Source organism: Dermacentor andersoni, chromosome 10 (genome assembly GCF_023375885.2).
Source record: "Dermacentor andersoni chromosome 10, qqDerAnde1_hic_scaffold, whole genome shotgun sequence".
Classification (NCBI taxonomy): domain Eukaryota; kingdom Metazoa; phylum Arthropoda; class Arachnida; order Ixodida; family Ixodidae; genus Dermacentor; species Dermacentor andersoni.
In genome coordinates this window covers 33,787,935-33,810,291 of record NC_092823.1, presented here as the reverse complement: position 1 = coordinate 33,810,291, position 22,357 = coordinate 33,787,935, and positions in this window count along the sequence as shown.

Here is a 22,357-nt window from a genome sequence, read left to right as displayed (position 1 = left end):
AGGCATGCCTTAGTGAGGGACTCCGGAATAATTTTATCCGCCTGGAGTTCTCTGACATGCACCTAGATGAAAAGGCGCGGGCGTTTCTGCATTTAGCTCCCGTCGAAATGGGGTCGGCCTGGCCGGGATAGAAGCCGTGACCTCGAGCTCAGCAGCGCAAGGCTTGTAGCCATTAAGCCACCAACGCGGGCATTGAAAATGTTTTTCTAACGCTTTTTGCCCTGCTTGCAACGGTTTGAGCCCTTTACTAAATAAATGTGTTCTCGACATACAACAAAGGCGATTTATGTTGAAGCGCTGCCCACTTGAATTCAAGTTGTTTCATCCATGTCATCAGGACAATATCCTCGCGCTTCATGAGTATCTGAGTAAAGCGGAAGAAATCGTAGAAATGTACCTCTTGATTTGTGGTGAATTCAACTGACTAGCTGAATAAGTATAGGAACCAAGCGTCATGAAAACAAGCAGACTGTTCCAGCCTCTACATAACAGTCATGATATCATTTGAATTGTGCATAGTTTCCAAGGAGCTAAAACGTCCTGCTTGAAACAATGGCGTTAGTAACAGTGCACGCAGTTTCTAACAGAAGGTTGTTCTTAAAGGTAGTCAACAAATTATCGTTGGATAGCAAGAGTTTGCACATTGTCGAGGCAAGAACGACTGATGTGCTTGCACCAAGAACACTCGAATACATATGACAAAAATAAACACAACGGGTTAGTTCAGAACCGATTCAGCATCAAAAGCAATGCAACTGAAATCATGCAAAGGTCAGCCTGCTTCCTGACTTCTCGGCCTGATCTACAACATCGCACATCTCCTCGTCTATGCCATGCTGACAAGACTTTTCACAAAATATTGTCAAAAACTCTCATACAAACACACTGATGCCATAAGGCACGGAAGGAAAAGTAGAATGTTTAAAGTGGATGTCATGTGAACTGAATACTCTACTCTGTCACCTCTAATAAACTGCAAGTCAGTAAAATTTAATTGTGGTGTTTTAGGCGTCAAAACGACGACGTCATTATGAGGCTCGCCGTTGTGGTGGGTTGCGACTCAACTTTTGCCATCTGGTCTTCTTTAGCGTGCACGTAAGGCACGGTACATGGGCGTCTGTCCATTTTGCCGACATCGAAATGTGGCCGCTGTGGTTGTGATTTTATCCCGTGCCCTCGGCCTTAGCAGCCATAGGTAAAAGATACTACGCCACCACAGCGGCCGTGTGCATGCATTTTTCGCAAGAAGCGGACGCACTTACCCTTACTGGGACCTATGAAAATCGGAGAAGGGGAAATAGCGGAAAAACGACTCAATGAAGTTCGCAGTATCTGAACCATAGCACGGTGATCCTGTGTGTTTCTATTTCGATGTTGATATTTCACACTGAAGGCGAGTCAACTGTTGAAACTACCAGGCTTGCGTTTGGGACATCATGCGTATCTTTAAACACGTCCAACGCCTGGTGATTAGACTCAGACTTAAGTACCTGTAAAACATTATTGATAAAGGGATAAGTGCGCGAAACGCACCGTACGCGTAACGAAGCTACAGAACGGCTACAACTGAGGAATGTACGTACGAGCCGGATTCGGAAACAAGTGCTTTATCGGAGAACACTCCCGGGTTGTTTGTATGTTAGCGTACTAAGCGTCCTTGGAGTACCTCGCACACCCGTGCCTAGCGTACTGTATGCGAGTAGCTCGAACACTTACGAGCAGCCGTGGCAGCCATACGTGAAGATAGCGAATGCTTCCGCGGATATGTACGTGTGGCAACTGCATCTCTAGATGCCAGGCATGCTTACAGTGTTCAGATGAGCGCGTATCAAGCTGTAGAGTATTCTGAATTGTAAGTGGATTTCGTTGAGTGCGGTAAGCAAAGCGCTCCAAGATAGTGTCACTCCTTTCAGACATCGTGAAACGACGGCTCTCATAAGACAGCTTGCTTCTTAAGAATGAAACTTTCTCGGCTATCTTATGCAATAAGGAGAGAAGGCACGCAAATAGTAGTAAAAGAGGCTCATTCATAGTCCTTCCAGCACGTGCGGAATGCTCCTAGTTGCAAGAAACTGGAAATGGCGGAAATGCTCGGTGCCTTCCGCGCGCGCAAAATCGGTGGCTATGTTGCAAGTCAGTGTTTCGCGCGGTATATCGTGCGCATCTGTGCGGCATCGACGATTCTTACATGAGTTACATCCCACTTCGTTCCCGCTCTATCAGTGGGCGTCGACGAGGGTCGCTACGCTTGGCCATCACGTCTCGGTACTCCGCGCACGTGACGGCCATACTGCGCCGGCCTTGTGTCGGACATGATAGGAAGCGGGCTGCCAGGCGCCGCTGACCAATTGATATCCAAGTTTCTCAATTTTACGTTGGCTATCACGTCGCCTGTACGATAGATCTAGGCACACCTTGGGACGTCGCGCGGGCCTCAGTGGGAGTAAGAACCTTATCAGCCTCTCGTGTACGGACTACGCACAAAGGGCAAGTCCGAAGTGTCTCTTTGGCGAGTGCGACAAGTAAGTTCTGCGCTGTCAGATAGCAAGATTCATGTCGTGCCGCCAAACCCCCATAAAGAAGTGCTCCTGCCGTGTACAAGGAATGAATCGCAAACGGCCACATAAATAACCACTCTAAGCAAACACGACTGACAGGCGTGAGGCGCATGGAATAAGCGATGCACTACTCCTTCCCTAATACTCACCTGCGCGCACCGAAGTGCCTCGCCAGCTTAAGATTAGCTATCCAGTAGGTGCGATTCCAGCGCTTACAACGGTTCCAGTTTTTCAAAAAGAAAGATCGAAGCCTATGACACCACTACGCTTTCCAGGAATTCCTCCACCAGAGATTCGGAGATTGGTCCAACGACGCAAGGTTCGTAAATTTAAGCGAACCATGAACCCTGTCAGACATGTCGTCAAGAAGCAGGAACTAAGAATAGTGCACAGAACAAAAACTATTCAAGCGGAATGCCAGTTTCGTTGATGAGCCGAGTTTGTATACGGACCTTGCCGAACAGTTTGTGTTTACGTTTTAGATTTTCCCAAAGAGCCAATGAAAATGGAGCACTATGGCCGTTTCCATGCGAGCGTCGAATGGTTCTGGTATGCTGGCCGTATGTGCTATCGCGGACATATATAACACGAGGTAACTGATCCTCAAACAGTCGGGGCCATTGAGAGGCGCCTTCGCCGCAGCTCCAAAGCGTGATTGGGCTATTTTTTACGTTTATTCGGATGTCATTTTCATACTTGGTTATCCAAAGGAAAACCAAGCGATATAGTTTTCCCTTCAGATATCGCTGAGACAGCACAAACTTAGTTTCAGAGATTTCTGTGAAACTTTGGTAAAATGACCGCTCTGTACTCGATTCTTTCTTTGACTAAATATTGAAATATTGGCAGTCTTTTGACATTCACACGTTGCGTATTGATTCACCCTGAAGGATGTCTACGTTATATGAATCCCAGGAGGAGTCAGAGAATAGCCGAGGTTTGCCTGTCGCTTTGTTAGGATTTTGTTACATAAAAATGCAAATAATGAGAACGAATGACATGCAGAAAAATCACTTCAAATACGTTCGAGCTAAAAGAACCGTATATAAGTTAGTACAGCCCACCTACATCTTAATGTGAAGCCACATGTAAAGCACGCTCAGCGTATAAGCCGTCACATCATTACACTCAAACCTGCTCGACAAAAGTGTCACATAATATAACATAAAAATGCTTTCAAAGGCAAAGTTTGGTTACATAACCAAACTAAAACCATCGCACAGAAGAACACGCGGAGAAAGAGCGTGAAAATGTCATTTTAATTTCGCACTGGAAGTAGAAGAATGGCCGTGTTGTGGGTGGAGCCATCAGTCCAGGCCGCCAGCAGTGAAAGCCTTTTCAGCCCTGGCGATCAGCTTTCGCTAGTCTTCTAAGGTCGAGCTTATCAGCACAATTTCCGACTGCTCGTGCGTTGCGTTTCAGATAGGTGGTGGTTAGGGTTTCTTTGGCAAAAGACACGAAATAAGTTCACAGTAAGGCACATAAACTCGGGCAATAGCGGAACAATGTCAGGCTGCGTAAAGCATACAGTGAACGGGCAATAGATGGGATATAAAACGCTCAATCTTTGCCGAGGATATCGCTTGCGTTCAAAAATCTGTCGAGTGCCGGTAACAGTCACCTTTGCTATGAATATGTTCGTCTGAGACCTATACCTTCCTGAGGCTGATGAGCCTGCGCTGCAATGTCATTTAATCACGTATTGAATGGTTGTCTTTGTGTGTCATGCCCCAAAAATTCTAGTATACGATAGTTTGTATCCTCAACCAAGTAGCGCCGCAAGTGCATTGCGGACTATTACCACGTGAATTTTTTTGCAAAGTACGTTTTGGGAAAAAAATTGTGTGAACGTGGAACTGGTCCATAGAAGGTGAAGCAGCGTTTCAAACTGTCTGATTCTATACCATGTGCGCGGGATTTGGAGAGAGAGAGATAAAAACTTTATTGATGCTATCAAGGGGTTTAGCGGTGAGCCGTCTTGCGCTTGCTGCCTGGCTCTTCAGCACGGGTGTGCCCCTATTCCAGGGCTCCACTGAGCCTGGCCACTTCGCACGCGCGCTGCACCATTGCCCTTTGGGCGGTGAGCTCGCTGCTGGTGAGCAGGCCCTCCCATTGCTCCGCACTCGGGTTTTTATGTTTATGGAATGTGTAGTTATGCTTACATTCCCATGTTATGTGGTAAAGAGTTGGTATTTCTTCGCACCATGGGCAGGAGTTTCTGTATTGTGTCGGGTACATTTTACTTAGTATGTGTAGATTATAGAAAGTTCCGGTTTGTAGCCTTCTCCAGTCGGCTGCTTCCTGTTGTGTAAGTAGTGTGTGTGGCGGAGGATATTTGATTCTCTGCCCTCTATAGTAGTTTAGTATTTACGCACACGTCGGCTCCACCGTTGTAGGGTTCTCGAGAGGCTCTATCTGTCCAGCTCGGTATGTGATCTCGCGAACTAGACTGTCTGCTCTCACGTTCCCTTCTATCCCGGTATGGGCCGGTATCCAGAAAAGTTTGTGTTTCACTTTATTTCCGAGGGTTCCTGCTCCGAGGAGGATTCGCAGGGCCTCTTTACAGACTCTCCCCTGCATGTAATGCCTGCATGCAGCTTTGGAGTCTGTTAATATGGTTAGTGATCTGTTACTTCGGTAGCCTTCGGTCGCTGCAAGCGGGAATTTGGAACTCAAGCGATAGGTTGGTATTGACACGTGTACTTGCTTATGTTTCTCTGGTCACCGCTTTTCACCGGCTAGCAAATGCTAAACATTATCGCTCAGCGTAAGACGCGCCTGCATCATTTGGAGCTTACGCGAATGTTATCGTTCATTAGATCTGCTGTGTTTAACTTCGCCTAACCATGTTATATCAGATTGCATGCCCGACATGAATCGCGAAGTAGTTTCTGGGAACCACGCGGGCACCAGCGATTACTCTGGAACCTTCGACAAGTGACGTATAAAAGCGGACGTGCTTAAGCCGAAGCCTCCCTTTCGTGCTAGTTCAATGGAAGGACAAGAGTTGAAAGCGTAATAGCATAGTCTAGCCGGTCACTGTCAAAAGCCGAAGCGAATTATGCTATGACGGAGAAAGAGTGCCTCGCGATCGTTTGGGCTACGGCAAGCTTTCGGCCTTACATGTAAAGCAGGCACTTCAAAGTGGTAAGTGACCACCACGCCTTGTGTTGGCTGGCAAACTTAAAGGATCCTTCTGGCCTTTTAGCACGATGGAGACTCAGACTCCAGGAATTGGTCATCACCATGCCGTGTAAGTCCGGGAGGAAGCATTTTGACGCCCAAAGAGAGAGAGAGAGAAAGGCAAAGGAAAGACAGGGAGGTTAACCAGAGATTATCTCCGGTTGGCTACCCTGTACTGGGGGAGGGGAAAGGGGATGCAATAGGTGAGAAAGAAAGAAGGATAAAAAAGAAAGGAAAAAAAAAACCTAAGCACACACACACGCACGTACACACGAACTATTTCTGTGGGCACTGTCACGCAACCCGCAAAGGCATTCCTAGTCTTACGCGGTGTCACCGTACAGTCCTGCGCCACAGCCACAGTGTACTGTCACAATTTGTCAGAAAGTCCCGTGTCTTTCAAGTATCGCAGCAGCGCCTTCATAGCGGATCGCGCTGATGTTCGCGTAGGCCAGGTTCCAAGGATCTTGTTTTCTGTCATTGGGCGCTTGTCCAGTTTGTCTAAGGTGGCTGAAAGGACAGTTCTTTGTGGGTTAAAACGAGAGCACTGACAAATAAGATGCTCGATCGTTTCGTTGCACCCGCAGAAGTCACACAGTGGGCTGTTGCCCATTCCGATAAGGAAAGAGTAGGCATTTGAAAATGCTACTCCAAGCCATAGACACGTGCAGTCACGTTGTGGAAGCTCGGGCGGAATATGGAGCTGTAAATTAGGGTCCAGAGTATGGAGGCGTGCACTTGTGAAATCGGATGAATTCCACTGGGCTAATGTCAGGTCACGCGCAAGTGCGGCAAGTTTTTTCGCTGCGTCGGCTCTCGAAAGAGGAATGGCAACGCAGTTGACGCCGTCATGGGCAGATCGGGCAGCTGCGTCTGCTCGATCATTGCCATGTATGCCACAGTGACTAGGCAACCACTGATATATTATATCGTGTCCTTCGTCAACTAGACGATGGTGGACTTCTCTGATCTCTGCGATGAGCTGCTCATGTGATCCATGGCGCAGTGCTGAGAGTACACTCTGTAGGGCTGCCTTGGAATCACAGAAGATTGACCATGCGTGGGATGGTTCCTCCTTAATAAAATGAAGAGCCGCACGCAGGGCTACCAGTTCAAAGCCTGTCGCACCGCTATTGACCCGCCGCCGCAAAACAAACTGGACAACGGCGCCTTCCTAGGAACAATGACTGCAGAGGACTCCGCCGAACAGCAACGAGCAGACCCGCCGGAGTTACAAAGCCCTGTGGAGTATCTAGAAAGCAAGACCAACGTTGTCCCTGAGGTATTTCGGCGTGGACTGTCTTCGCTTTGCATGCGCAATGACATCCTCGTAAAAAAGGAACTCTTCGGCCCGCGCTAACTACCCTCCCGTTGTGCCAGCAGCACTCCAGCCAGAAGTCCCTGTGCGCATTGCACGATGATCAGACAGCCGGGCACGTTGGTTTTTCCCATACACTCGTCAGAATACAAGTACTATTGGCCGCGCCTGGCCGCCGACGTCGCTCGCTACGCCCAGACATGCCATGACTGCCAACGACGCAAGACAACGCCGACAAGGCCAGCGACATTGCTACTGCCGATCGTGCCTCCTTGCGTACGGTTTCAGCAGATCGGGATGGACCCTTTCCAAGGTCAACATCCGGAAATAAGTGGATCGTTGTGGCGACTGACTACCTCATCTGCTTCGCTGAAACGAAAGCACTGCCGAAAGGTAGCACAGCCGGAGTGGCGAAATTATTTGTCGAGAACATCTTGCTGGGAGGTGATGCCCCAGAAGTCCTCATCACCGACAGAGGAATGACTTTTACGGCGGAGTTCACCTATAAGCCATTCTGTAATGCAGCCAGAAAAGCCGCAAGAGGACAACGGCCTACCACCCGCAGATGAATGGTCTTACGGAGCGCCTGAATAAGACCCTCACCGACATGCTTGCAAAGTACGTCGATGTCGATCACAAGAGGTGGGATGCCGTCCTGCCGTACGTAACCTTCGCTTATGCCATGGCAGTGGAAGACGCAACGCAGTTCACGCCGTTCAACTTGATTTACGGCCGGAACCTGACGACGACTCTCGACGCCACGCTGCCACACATCACCGACGACGATAATTTCGAGGTCACCGCCTACCTCCAGCACGCCGCAGAAGGCCGGCAGACCGCCCGCCTGCGGATCAATAGCCAGCAGAGGACTGATAGCCGACACAACATTCTTCGACGACGCTACGTGGAATGCCAGCCCTGCGACCGTATTTGGGCTGGGAGCCCAATATGCCGACGAGCAATCAGTGTGAAACCATTTCGATGCTACTTAGGACCCTACAAGACCATCAGACCAATTGGCGCACTAGACTATGAGGTCATGCCAAACAGTATTTCTCAATTACAGTGGCGCCGAGCATAACTCTAAATAGTTCATGTTGTGCTCCTTAATCCGTTCTACCAGTGTTAACGAACTTTGGGATTTTGTTACTTAGTTACTGTTGACAACGGAGCTGTTAAGCTTCAGTTCTGCCGTGGAGCGTTAACAGAAAACTCAGTCCAGCTGTGCGCTGCCTCGCGTTGCCTAGCAATCACCTGCGAGAGCACCCAGCCATTTAATCTCCTCGCACCCCACGCGCGTACGGCCGAGGTGTGACGTCACAGAAGAGTAGTAAACACTCAGAACAGCCTGCGCAGCGACACACCTCTCGCCTCCTCTACTCTGTGCGTACGTGCTGCTGCCATGGTAAGACCGAAGAAAGTCCGCACGCCCAAAGAAAGTCCGCACGTCCGAAGAAGAAGCGGCTTACCAGGAAGAGCGCCGTACTGCCAAGCGAGAAGCGATGCGTCGCCGCCGAGCTGATCCGGAACACCGCGCCGAAGCTGCGGCTGAGAAGAGGCGACGCCGAGTTGAGCATCCCGAGTTTCAGTCCAGGGAACGTGAGAGTCGGCGCTTCAACGCTCTACGTCGTCGAGAAAACGAGCCCCACCTGCGACTGCTCGAAAACTTCCAGCGTCAAGCTCGCCGAGACAACTTAGCAAAACCTTGCATACCGTCGCAAAACCTGGAAACAACTTAGCCAAGCTTACCGTAACCTCGCAAAACCTAGAAACGACATAGCCGTGCCTACCAACAACTTACCAAAACCCAACATAACCTTGCAAAACCTACAAACAACTTAGGCAAGCCACGTAAAATCAGGTGATCGCAAGCTCCGCTGTTGACTTCAGCCTTTGGCCACTTGTGCAAGGTGCGCGCGTTTTTTTTTCTTTAGTAAGTGGGCTTTTCTTTTCCCCTGTCCTTTTATGTTTGTAGCGTCGGGATGATGTTTTTTAAGAGGGGGATACTGACACATGCACTTGTTTCTCCTGTGAACGCTTTTCACCGGCTAGCAAATGTTAAATATTATCGCATAGCGCAAACGCGCCTGCATGAATTGGAACTTACGCGAATGTTATCAATACATTCCGTCTGTTGTGCTTGTCCTCGCCGAACTATGTATTATCAGATTGCGAGCGCAACACGAATTGCGCAGTTTGCTCTAGACCAGCGATTGGTCTAGAACGTTCGACGAGTGACGTCTGAAAGCTGACGCGCTTTACCCACTGATAAGATCTTGAGGATCGCCGACGATGTTCGCTGCTATCGTTGTGGTTTGAGTGTAACTTGCTGTTGTGGGCACAGGTTGGCCAAATAAAATGTAAGTGTCGTCATTCACACTTTTGCGGTTTTCTTCATGATCACTAAAACGTAAAAGCATAATATAAATGAACATAATATGTTTTATGTTGCTTTTTAAGTGGATTATGTTCCTTGAGTAGCGGTAAAACAAGCACTCCGTATGCCGTGCCTGCAGCATTGCGACGAACATTTGTTGTTAGTTCATTCTTCTTCAAAGCCTTTAATATTAGAATTCCAAGAAGGTTTTCGGTCCAGTGTAAGCATTAAATCTGTTCTGTTTTACGACATAGGAAGTTTGTTCCACAGGGCACAGCTGAAAATCCTTTGAACGTCATTTGGTGAAAGGAAGGAAAGCTGTCTTAGAGTAGGGCACAGTAGCTAGCTGGGCGAGTCGGCACATCTTAGTAACTCTAACTCAAAGCGCGCACTACAAAACACAGACGAAGAATATACAAACACGAGCGCTGAATCACGACTAATGGTATATTGCGTTTAAACACATTTATATAGGAAAACTCACACATACGTGCACCCGCGCACCAATATTCCCCAACCCAAAAAGCTTTTTTTAGACACATGTATTCGTTAAAATTATCGGACTTGTTGCTTTTTGGCTGCGTTTCTTGCTTTGCTTTTGGTTTGGGGATGTTGGTGCGCGGGTGTAAATAATCGGATAGTGACCGCACTAAGGAAATTTACTGAGTCAGAAATGTGACAAGCAACTGCTTCAAAATATTTGCCAAATAAATATCGAAGAGCAAAACACATGTATCCTTATCCAATTCATGAGCGGAAAGTTTGGATAGCTTGGAACACATATTTATCGCCGCTTTTAAAACAAGTACCATATACGCTGCTCACGCCGTTTGGACATAGCTAAATCAGCTTCAAAAGCGCTTCTGCATGTTGTCTGAAGTTGTGGCCAAAGCTTCGTGTCGTCCACCCAGTCATCTGCTACGATATCTCCCTAAACAGAGGTTTGCTGAGTGGCACCGGCGGCATACACACCCATAATAAACGCCGAGGCAACTGAGGCAGTTGACGCAAACAATGGACGCATCGCCACGTGATAAAACATGTCATCACCTACGGGATCGCCGCAAAAAGTTCAGTAGACGACAGCATCTTGCTTAGCGGTGGATTTATGTGACTTGAATATCTTTCAGAAACGTGTACAGTTATATTTTATCGTACTGTAGTGGCACGAGACAAATTTTTCCGATGTCTCATGTGTATAAAGCTGGCATGTAGAGGTTAAGTTGTAGGTATGCTACTTCATGCCGTAAAATCAATATGTTTTTTTTCGCTAATATGACTGAGACAACGCACACAGACAGTTAGAATCTCTATGTCTGGAAAATGTGGATACTATCCCTTGCAGCCACGAAAATTTTCGCGGTGGTACGATTTGGATTCTCTTGTAATCAGTGGGCATCGCTTTAAGCGATGCTTTCATTGGTGTTTGGGTAGAAGAGTGTTCTTGCTTAGGCAACATTGGGAAGAAGAGACCCCACCACCTAGTTAGACATTTTTACTGGTAGCCGCCTCGCCCATTATAAAAATGTGGTGGTCTATTATTCATATGTCACCCTGTCCACGAACAAATTACAGCGACTGATCATGAAATGACCAGGACGGCATGACGACAACGTCATGATAACTATGTAATCACCATGAGAAAGTGACGACCATGGCAACACGATGGCGGCTTCATGGGGAGCATGAGAATACGGCACCGGAGTGACGGGGTTCGTATTACGACTATGGCAGGATGGCAACGTGATGCCGATGCAGGAATGGCGCTGATAAAAAGACGGCGATGGCGTGACCACGGTGGCGTGATTACACTGGAATCACCACGACACGCTGAAAACAATGGAGCGTGAACAACGGCATGACGCCGATAGCACGATGACCCATGCGATGACGACAATGGCAAGACCTCGTGGCGATGACGGCATGACGAAAACGTGATGGTGATGGTGGAATGATGCCGATAGTACAATTATGACGGCATCACAACGACGGCACGACGAAGAGAACGAAGGTGCTGGAATGACGACGATGGTATGGCAACAATGGGATTATGATCCTGATGCAATTACACTGCGTCGCTACGACGGCATAAAGGCAACGGTGTGGCGACAGAAGCATGATGAAAATGGAACAACAGTGCAATAACTACCACAAAATAATGATGATAAAACGACCATGACGGCATGAGGGCGGCTCGGTGACGAGGTTGCAATGTGGAGAATGGCATAATACAATGAAACAATACAAGACTGTTGCAACGGATTGACGATGTCGGTATGACAATGACAATTGTAAGACCTCGGCCTGATGAAGACGACAGGAAGGCGCCGTGTCAGCGGCAGAGAGAAAACGGTGGAAGTATGACGATGGCATCACAACAAAGTGACGATCACAATACTGTAAAGGGTGGGCTTACGCAGATGTTGCTTCAGTGCCCGCAGACTAATCGAATGAATGATGACACATTCTTAGATGTAATGTTAATGACACATTGATTTATTGGAAAGCATTTATTTGGAGGCTACGCTGAAGTTAACATTCGTGACTGGGCAGAGCATACTAAGAGTCGACCCAGGTGGCTTATAGCGTAGAGATCGCATCCCTGTTGACGATCCCCCGTTGTGGATATCCGCCATTTTATGGAAATCATCATCAACATGTGACCATCATCTCAAAGCTAGGTGGCTTTGGAACGATATGTACCTCCCGCTTCTTGGCAATCTGGGCACTTAGTAAGGGAATCATAATCAACAAATTGCGGCGACAACTATCAAGAGTTCGTTTGTGCTTCCACGAGCCGTGCGAGTATGGCCTCATTTTATGCGACCAAACTTCCACGGGTAGCATTCCACTGTGCAATTCAAAGAAACATTTTTTGCAGATCGGAATAAAGGCACCTTGCGAACTGGCTGATGTACGTGACGCCCTGGCAGGCTAGAGAATGTAGAACGGTAGAGAGTAGGTGGAAAATAATTGATAATAAATCTTTATAGAGTTCTTTGTCGACACTGGGTAGATATATTAAGTAAAACACCGAATCAAGGGGAATCCAGGTTTTTTAGCGCACGGAAAAGGGACGAAACACGGTGGCAAGACGCGGACACAGCGCTAACTTCCAACAATTGCTTTATTCCACAAAGCGATACACATATATATAGGTAACACACACCACCGTACGCATGCGCATATACGCTGATTTCTAATCAAATGAGACAGCAACGACACATGTGTAATGGAAAGTTAAGATGATATCAACGATGAAAGAACGACCATGCATAGCCAATTTTTTTTTTTTTTTTTTTTTGTAATTGCAAGATTAAAATGTCATCTCCATCAGACCAACCTCTGTGTCATGTTTAAAAAAATCAAATTCTCTTTTTTTTTTTGAGAGAGATTGATTGAAGGCGCGCTAACACAAGCGCTCCCCAAACTACCGATCTTCGCCGCTTCAATAATTTCACGTGTTGTTTGCGCTGGGCTTCTTGCTATCAACGTGCACTGATTATAAATGGGACTGCACCCATGCTTTCTGTCGTGAAAAGCCAGATGCCCCAATCCTACAGTTCGCACATTATTTGCGTGTTCACGCAACCTGTCATTTACGCACCTTCCCGCTTGGCCGATGTATTTTTGCCGCACGACAGGGACAGTTCATATACGATATTGTTCTCGCAATGAACGTAGCATTCTTTGTGATTCGTACGGCAACTGGGCTTCTCAGAACCACAGTAGCTGGCCTTGCACAAGTTAGACAGCTTGATTGGCGCTGAAAAGATGACGCTTACATTTGCGTTATGGCCAATCTTCTTCAGTCTGTGCGAGATATCATGGATGTATGGTATGATTGCGCGTTTCTGCTTCACTCGCGCGTTTTCCGGTGAAGTAAACTGCTCATCCTGTCGCCCGCGTTTTGCGGTCTTAAGGAGGCCTTCGGCCACAGCTGTGATGATACGCTGCGGGAAACCGACCTGTTTCAGGCGATCCACTTGCGCCAGAAAACTGGACAAACACTTGTGAGGACATCAGCGGCGAAGCGCATTCATTAGGGTTGACTTTGTGATCCCCTTCCTAACCAGCTTGGAGTGGCCCGATGAAAATGGCAGTAGTGGTTTGTTCGCCCTTGGTTCATATGCCCAGCACACCTGGTGTCCCTCAAAAAGCATTCTTATATCCAGAAATCACAAAGTACCATCCTGTGGCGTTTCATGCGTAACAGTGAGCGGTTGTAAACACTTGTTGAAATGATCTAGCACTTGCGTGACATGAAGACAAACCTCCCCGCTAGGACTTGGATAGAGAAGCACAAGGTAGTCGTCAACGTACCTATACACCTTTTTTACAATTGAGTTTTCTAATTTGGCATCCAGTATCCTGTTTACATGAGCAAGATAAAGGTCACTTAAAATTGGCGCAATGCAGGAACCAATGCAAATTCCCTGTTTTTGAAGATAAACACATCCATCCCACTTGGAGAACGTCGAGCGCAGGTACATGGACAATAGTTCAAAAAAACCCTGTGTAGATATGCAGATTGTGTTGCATATTTCCGTCAATTGTTTTATTGGAATAAAACAATTGTTGGAAGTTAGCGCTGTGTCCGCGTCTTGCCACCGTCTTTCGTCCCTTTTTCGTGCGCTAAAAGACCTCAGTTATGGAATACCAACATGCCCTAACCTACGTTCTTTCGAGGGGAATTGCACAGCGAAATATATTTCATACAGAAAACCCCACAAACAAAGAAGCTCAGAATATTGAGATGAAACTACCAGGTTGGATAAAGTATTTACTGAGTTAACTTGTATCAATGATCGTTGGTTTTCGTGAGAAATATCAAGAAAAAAGAAGAATCAATGAAAAAAATATGTCGCCTAAATAGATGCACCAGACCATGTCCGCCAGCACATACGGGTCTTAAGATATTATGTCGCCTCATAGACACGCAGACAGAACGCCACACAAAAGTAGCCCATGTTGTGTGAAAACTTTCAATGCAAGTCTTGGCACAATGAAGAATCTGCAGTACATGAATGAGGCATTTTGTGTCTGCTTTGTGCGTTCGTTATGCACCTGAAACTATAACAAATTGCTCCTTCAGATGCAAATATCCAATATCCTTCATTTTAGTTGAAATGTCATCCTTTACTTGATTTCACCGCAAGAAGACGTGCCATTTGAAATATTTTCCCTAATTCGACTACACAGCTTATGGTAGACACGCATGTTGAACAGAAACGCTGAAACAATTGTTTTATCGAAATTTCGGTATGCTCAAATGATTCTTGATCTCTTGAAATGATCTCTAAAACACATGTATGACCTGACAAAGATTCAACCGGACTGATACTATCTATTGATAAGTTGTCTGTCGTTCTTACTTTTCAAAGTTAAAAACTGCTTTTTAACTAAACAATATTGTAATTTAATGCCAGTCTAATAGCGAGAACTCAACCAGCCACCGACCAACTGACGACCGACCGTCCCAGGCATACAGATAGCTTCGCGTTAATAAAATTCAGAGATTAACACCGGCCGATGCAGACGACGCTCTTCATTTCCGTCCCTCGTGTATGTTTGTTTATTGTGACTTGTATAAAAGAGCCCACTCCATCCCTTATGAAAACATTCAATTTTTTTCCCTTACAAGTCAGCTTTGTTTAAATTAGAGTTCATGGGCAACGTTTGCTTCTGTGCGAAAAATTGTTTCGCAACGTGTTTAGCCTATAAGGGTGGAGCTGTTTTTTTACGTGAAACGGTACTGTTATATCTCTTATATCTCTGCAATTGGAAAATAACATTTTCATTGTAGCGGCCCATGGGTCAGTGAATCACGTGTTTTTTTTTTTCTTGCGAAAGTTACCTTCCATAAAATTAGCAAATTGGCCTTGCGAATACGGCCGCTCATTGCAATCGATAGACTCCACTTTTCTTTCTTAAACGCAACAAAATTGTTCAAATCATTTTGGCACTTGTCTAGGGAGCTCATGTTGGCTTTTTACATGTGTTTAAATATTAAGAGTCTCTACGTGACTCCGAGCTACAGCTTTTTCTTAGTGGCTTCTTTTTTTTTACTAGGCGGAGAAGTTGAAGTAGAGGAGAATTTGCTTCTTTCTATGCCTTATATCGCGTCGTACAAGCAACGTGTCATCACAGCTTGAATTTAAACGTCGCTTGCGACCACGTCCAGAGGTTCAGAAATTGCCGCTTTTCATGACAATGCAGAAAATATTGACGGGGAACCACCATGTAAATGGGCAGTGTTCCACGATTCTAGAGCACCCTTTCAAAGCACGCATGGCGGCGCTACGTCATGGGATCTAGAAGCAAAGTTCCCACTAGGCAATCAGAAAATTTGGTTGTAGGAGTTCATAGGGTTTTTTTTAACCTAGGTAGGACATTAGGCAGTATACTAGCAAGAGCTTGGGGGCGCGACCCACCGCTCCGTTCCAAAGGGGCCGCTCATAACTCCATCCATCCATCCATCCATCCATCCATCCATCCGTCCGTCCGTCCGTCCGTCCATCCGTCCGTCCGTCCGTCCATCCGTCCGTCCGTCCGTCCGTCCGTCCGTCCGTCCGTCCGTCCGTCCATCCATCCATCCATCCATCCATCCATCTATGAACAGAAGCTTTCAAACATAACATTGATGTATGACCGCGCGGTTGGAAAAAGACATCAGTTTCCAGTGGCTATTTGCCCGTTGCAGCAACCACCTTGCTAATGAAGCTGCTAGATCAGCCCACGATAACGCCTAGTCTATGCTCATACCATCATCAAGAACGGACGAAGCAAGACAACTTAAACGAATACCCCGGGACAACAAGCTTGCTCTATTAAAAGACACTGGAGTATTGCAACTCTTATTTGGTCATGCTAGATCTATCACTGAAATTCGATTGCCATATAACCTATCCCGATGTCACACTGCACTAATGCGCAGGCTACGATAGCGTGCACCTTTCAAAAACTCGTATTACTTTCTCTATAGAAGTGCTGACAGTCTTCTATGTGACCCCTCTATTATTGAGGAGATCATCGAGCATCTGATTTGCCGCTGCAGCCGCTTTGACGTCCAGCGTCAAAATCTACCCACCTGGATGGTTTACCCTTTACAGAAACAAGGATGCTGGGCGAGTGGCCTCGTCCATCATTCACCCGAAAAGTTACGCGCGCCCTCGTTATTTTATTAAAGTCAATGGATCTCAAAATTTGCTTGTAGACAACCTACGCCTAGTACGGCGCGAGTCAATTATCTGTATTCTCATTGACCTTTCCTTATGTTAATCTCTCATCGCCTCTCGCTTGCGCAAGGCAGCAGAACCGGGTGTCAATCGGATTAACATCCCTGCTTTTCCTTGTTTCTCTCTGTCGCAACGTACACGTTCCACGGGCGTGGTGTAACGATTCACGGATATCACATCGTTAACATCGTTAACAGATAATAAATACCTTAACAGATAATAAATACTTGTACGCATGTTTCCTTTTGAAGGTGAGACACGAGCCATGTGTGTGCGGGTTATCTTACCATGAAGCCCTAAGGTACCGCTTAAATTTGCTTCTTGTCCTGTGTGAATTTTTTCACAACTAGGTTTCAGAAGAGTGCTTTTGAGGCTAGTATTATCATTCATGACGCACATCCTCCACCATTAATATTTCATACGAAACAAGATCTACTGGGTTAGATGGCGGATATTATCCGACAAGCGGATAACATCGAGAAATTCGCTTCAGGATCCCAAGATCCGATCCTCAAGTGCGCCTATGAGGTCTCCAGTAGGCTCCACTTGCTGGCCTTCTAGTAGGGCAATGTAACCCGGCCATACATAACTATGTGACTAAATAAATCTTTCTTCTCTCTCTTTTTTATGTAAGGCTTCATTAATTGTCATGACGAAAGCAATGGATGTGTTCAAGTATCCAGTGCTCTATTACGTGTACTTCGCCTTCAGTGCTTGAACCGCTTTAAGTTGGGAAATATACCTTTAGAGCACAAGTATACTCAGGAGATAAATGCCTTTCTTGCTATAAATATAACGCTATATTATTATGACCCTGGTTACAGATGCCTCAGAGAGGAAGAAAATAGTAACTGGCAGCTTTCACTGAACACCTTATTACAGAGGTTCATAAAAAATTTAATTGGGGGTTTTATTTTCCAGAAACCACGATCTGATTATGAGGCACACCGTAGTGGGAGACTCCGGAAATTTTGACCACCTGGGGTTCTTTAACCTGCACCTAAATCTAAGTAGACGGGTGTTTTGGCGATTCGGCCCCATTTCGATGGGGCTCTTGCCGGGAGAGGGGTTTTTCCGTAGAGTACTGCCATTGGGGCTTTTATTCACATGGGCGACAAGTGCCAAATATCTACGAAAAAAAAAACGTTACATATCAAGAGGCGGCCTTGTTACATTCAAGAAGCCGCCAACCTAACTTATTGTGCAACACGAGCAGGTCTTGCTTCCGGTTTGAGATCAATTTTTCGATAAAGGCACTTGAAGTATATGCAATAAAGCTCGACACCACTGCGGTAAGTTACAATGTATTTTTAAAAGGGACTTTCTGGTGTCAACAAAAGAGCTGGGTCAACCTGAAAGCACCACGAACAACAACAACAACAACAAAGCGTGTTCTTTAGAGCGAAAGCATCACAGTCAAAGTAAAATGCTTGTATATCCAGGGCATGACCGACGCCTTACCGCGTTTACTTGATAAATGCTCCGCAAAATGAGGTCACCAGAAACATACTTCGGACAGGATATATAGCTGGGCAAGAGCGAAAATTTCGACAACCGGCGTTACGTTGGTAGATCAAAAAAGCCTGTACGAAATCCCAAAAATTCAAGAAAGTTTTAATAAGAACAAGGAACGCCCTTCCCGTGAATCAGCCTGACATATGGGTGTGTCACAAAGGCCGTCCAAAACTTCACTTCCTCTGTCTTGTAGTTATTTGTACAATCTACGTGTTGCCGAGCCATAAAATAACACTAGTGGACGAGGGAATCTTAGCATGGCTTCGGCTCTGTTTTTGCATCCGGGAATCTAATATTCATTAACCTTATTGTGGAAGGCCTGGCACAACGTTGAAATCCTAGCCTTAGAAGCAAGACAAGATGAATATTAAGCTGCTCGCGTAGGCGACACACAAACATCGCGAAACTTCCGCTCTCGACGGCTGCCTATCGTCTTAATTGCGTCGTTGGTTTCAAGGGGATGCGAGTGAAAAAAAAAAAAAGAAAACGTTGGCTTGGTTCGCGGACCCTGATGGCGTCTGAGTTGAGTGGAAGGTCAAGCACTCTCTCAATTCGTTGGTTTCAGAGGCGCTGTGAAGTTTCTCAGAAAACAAAACAAAAAAAAAACGAAGATGATGACTCACTACGAATCTCGGGAAAGGTCGTCCAGCTGGGTCGCACCGGGACAAGCTTAATGGCAAATTATCCGGTCCCGAGAACCTGGCGTCCACCGGAGCGCTGGAAGTTTCATCTCTGCAGCGTCATTTCGTCCTAAGCGCCGAGCGGACATTTGTTCAAAAAAGTATAAAGCGGATAGGAAGCCGCCCGCAGTATTAACAAGCGCACACATTGGCACGAGCCATGACACGCGAGGGCACGCGCCCCGCAAAACTTGGCTCGTCCACAAAAACACAACTGTAACGACGAAATACGCCATCGTTCGCTCGTTATCTGATCTCATTTAGGCTTGCAGCTGTTTAGCGCAGGTGCACGATACAGTGGCACTGATCGGATAACATAGGACACCTCAGCCAGTTGATGAGCATTCTTTCGCATAAAAGGCTATTAGTACTGCAGGATGTGCATCATCAGCAGTAATACTCGCCTCGGAAGTGCGACACTTTTCTGAAACCTACTTGTGGCAAAAATTCAGATAGGACAAGAAGCATATTTAAGCGGCCTCTTAATGGCTTATGGTAAGGTAACCTACATGCACGTGGCTCGTGTGTCCCCTTGAAAAGGAAAGATGCGAGCAAGAATTTATAATTTGTTAGTATTTGTAATTTCCCCGAGACGGTGCACTAGGCCCGTGCAACGTGTACGTTGCGACAGAGAGAAAAAGACAGAGAGAGAGAGAGAGTGACACAAGAAAATTCGGGGACGTTGGTCCGGTGGCCGTCCGGTTTTGCTACCCTGCACAAGCGAGAAGCGACAAGACATTAACATAAAGAAAGGCGAGGGCGAACAAAGATATTTAACTCGCGACGTTGTAAGCGTAGGTTGTGAAAAGTAAATTTGTAGATCCGCTTAATTAAAAAAGGGGGATCAGAGCACGCGTAGCTTTATGGGTGGTTGACGAACGTGGTCATGCACCCAGAATCTGTTTCTGTAAAGGGTATACCATCCAGGTGGGTAACTGCAAACCGAAGGTGTTGATGATGACGTCAACGCGGCTGCAGCGGGAAAGCAGATGCTCGATGATCTGAATACTAGAGTGGTCGCAGAAAAGAGAGTCAGTCTATTGCTGGGGTTCTTCGGTACAGCTCTGTCAGAGATTCTTTTATATATCATTCCCATGGGTGACCAATACCGAAAACCTGCGGGAAAGAAGGTTGCCTATCCGCAGCCAGCTTTTTTAGATTCAAGAAGCCACCAATCTTATTTACTGTGGCAGATGAGCTAGTCTTGCTTCCGTTTTAAGGTGGATTGTTGGTCTCTTAGCTAATCGGTTTAAGACATTGCAATGAAAGTCGCTCTCGATGTCATAAGAGATCACCAAAAAAACACGACACGTGTTCGATCGTCTCTTCATGGTTGCATGAGTCATGGATAGGTGTGTCCGGCATTTCAATAAACAAAAACATTTGGCCAGAGACTCCCCACTGCAGGATTGTCAGTATTGCATACCATTCCTTGCAAACATTGCTTCGAAAGCCTTCTACTCCACCCTTGAAACTAAGAGTGTCGTGTTTAAAGAGATAAGTAAATCCAAAGAATACTAGGCAGACTATGACGATCTCCCCAGTAAATTCATTTTTACTACGAGCTTTGTGTTTGGTAAAAGAAAAGAAAAAGTGTTCGAGTTCTTTTTTTCCCCAAAATTTGGCCGCCGACACGCTCGCCTGCATTCCACTGCGGCCTCTTGGAAAACGTCTCCCTTGTTTTGCAGACGCGATTCTCTGGTTGCTTACGTTCTCCGCGCAATACTTGCCTACGCACGATCTCTCCGGCGTTATAGAAGTGCCTCGGTAAGTCCAAATCCCAACGCGTCGATCGTCTCAATGCGCTCGCTTGTCCACGAGAAATTCTTAAGGGCAGTGGGGGAGCTCCAGGGCCGACACTCAGGAAGCCATCCTGGCGTGGGCTGAGAGGATAGCGGAGGATTACTCCGAACTCTTTCGCAGTGCGCCTCGTTCATAAATGAAAAAGCCAGCTGTCCTACAGCCACTGCGCAATAGTGCGTCTTCGTAATTCTGGAAATTGTGAGGCGTGCTTGTGGATGTCGTAGGCATTAATAGGAGTAACAGTGGTGTTACTGCTAGTGTGCAACCAGTTGGAAGACTGTCTTGATGTGCTGCAATTAATTCTGAAAGTGTAGCTTCAGGTGTTCGGGCCACCAAAGAAGCCATACCGGTGCAGAAGACGTGACAGAGATGCCAAATGTCTGATCTGAGGCTGTCAACTTTGATACATGATGGAAGAGAATGTCTCTAGCAATCACGATTGCCGTATGAGTCGAGGGCTCAGTTCGAGACATGTGCGTAGAATCTCGCCTTGCAAACATCCGAGGGTGCGAATGATTGTTTTGCATGTGTTGGCCAAAACCGGCAAGCTGTACCGTAAAAAAAGCCGGGAAACAGTGCTCTGTACATCCGCAGCATGGACCATGGCATTGCGTCCCAGCTTTACTGTACTGGAAATTCATTTGAACGATTGAAGTTAGTCTCAGCTTCAAGTACATGCAGTGGGGGCTCCATGGAATAATCAGGCCTAAGAAGCGATGACACTTCTGGTATGCGATGACGCGGCTATTGACAGAAACCGGGTACGGTGACATGCGTATGGCGGCGCGTCAGCGCAATTTACACGCATTTTCGATGCAGGCACTAAGGCCTGTTTGTGGAGATGTAAAAAAGTAGGGTGGCCACGCGTTGGATTCTTGCGCGTACTTGAAGACGAGTGACCACAGAAGCTCAAAGACAAGTAACGGCAGTTTATGTTGATAAGTGTACCGTCTTGGGTTCAGCAAGTTAAGTTAAACAGAGTAGAACTTAATAACTTGCCCTATGGGACACTATATATAATAGGTGGCAGTGGAGCCATCTTCGATATAGACAAACAAGTACTTTCCTATAAGATAGTCGCGGATCTGCTGAAACGTTCGACCGCCAGTTCCGACAGCCTCCAACAGAACGTGGGCTAGACCAGCATAGGTGATGCCGTATGGCCCTGGTGAAGATGAACGCCAAGAAGCAGCCGAAGAGTCTTCACATTTTTTCACAGAGAAGAGAATTTCCACTTTTGCGACGCGAGACACAGGGACTGCACTCATATTTTCGGCTTTCATGGTTACACAGACGCCAGCAATTCGCGCACAAAACTCAGTCGCCACATTAGGTTGCGTCTGGCAGTGATTGCCGTGAACGCATATCGCTCTGGCGGAGAAAAGCGCAGGCCACAAGCAGCGCTTCAGATCTGTGACAGTGGTTTACGAGGGCGCAGTGCTTCACAAAATGACTTTCAACCTTCTTCCTGCTCATTCGTCCAAATTACGCTGGACTTTCTTCAATGTTGTACGTGCCAATCTAAGGTCAAAAGCTGCCTTCGTGTGGCTGTATGTCATTTCAGCTCGTCTTCGAAGTTCAGTAGCTTCTCAAGTTTTACATCGCAATCAGAATGGGTCGCTTTCAAAGTTAAAAGGCATGTTTCTCTCAGAGCCCCTGTGATTATTTCCTGAAACCTAGCATAA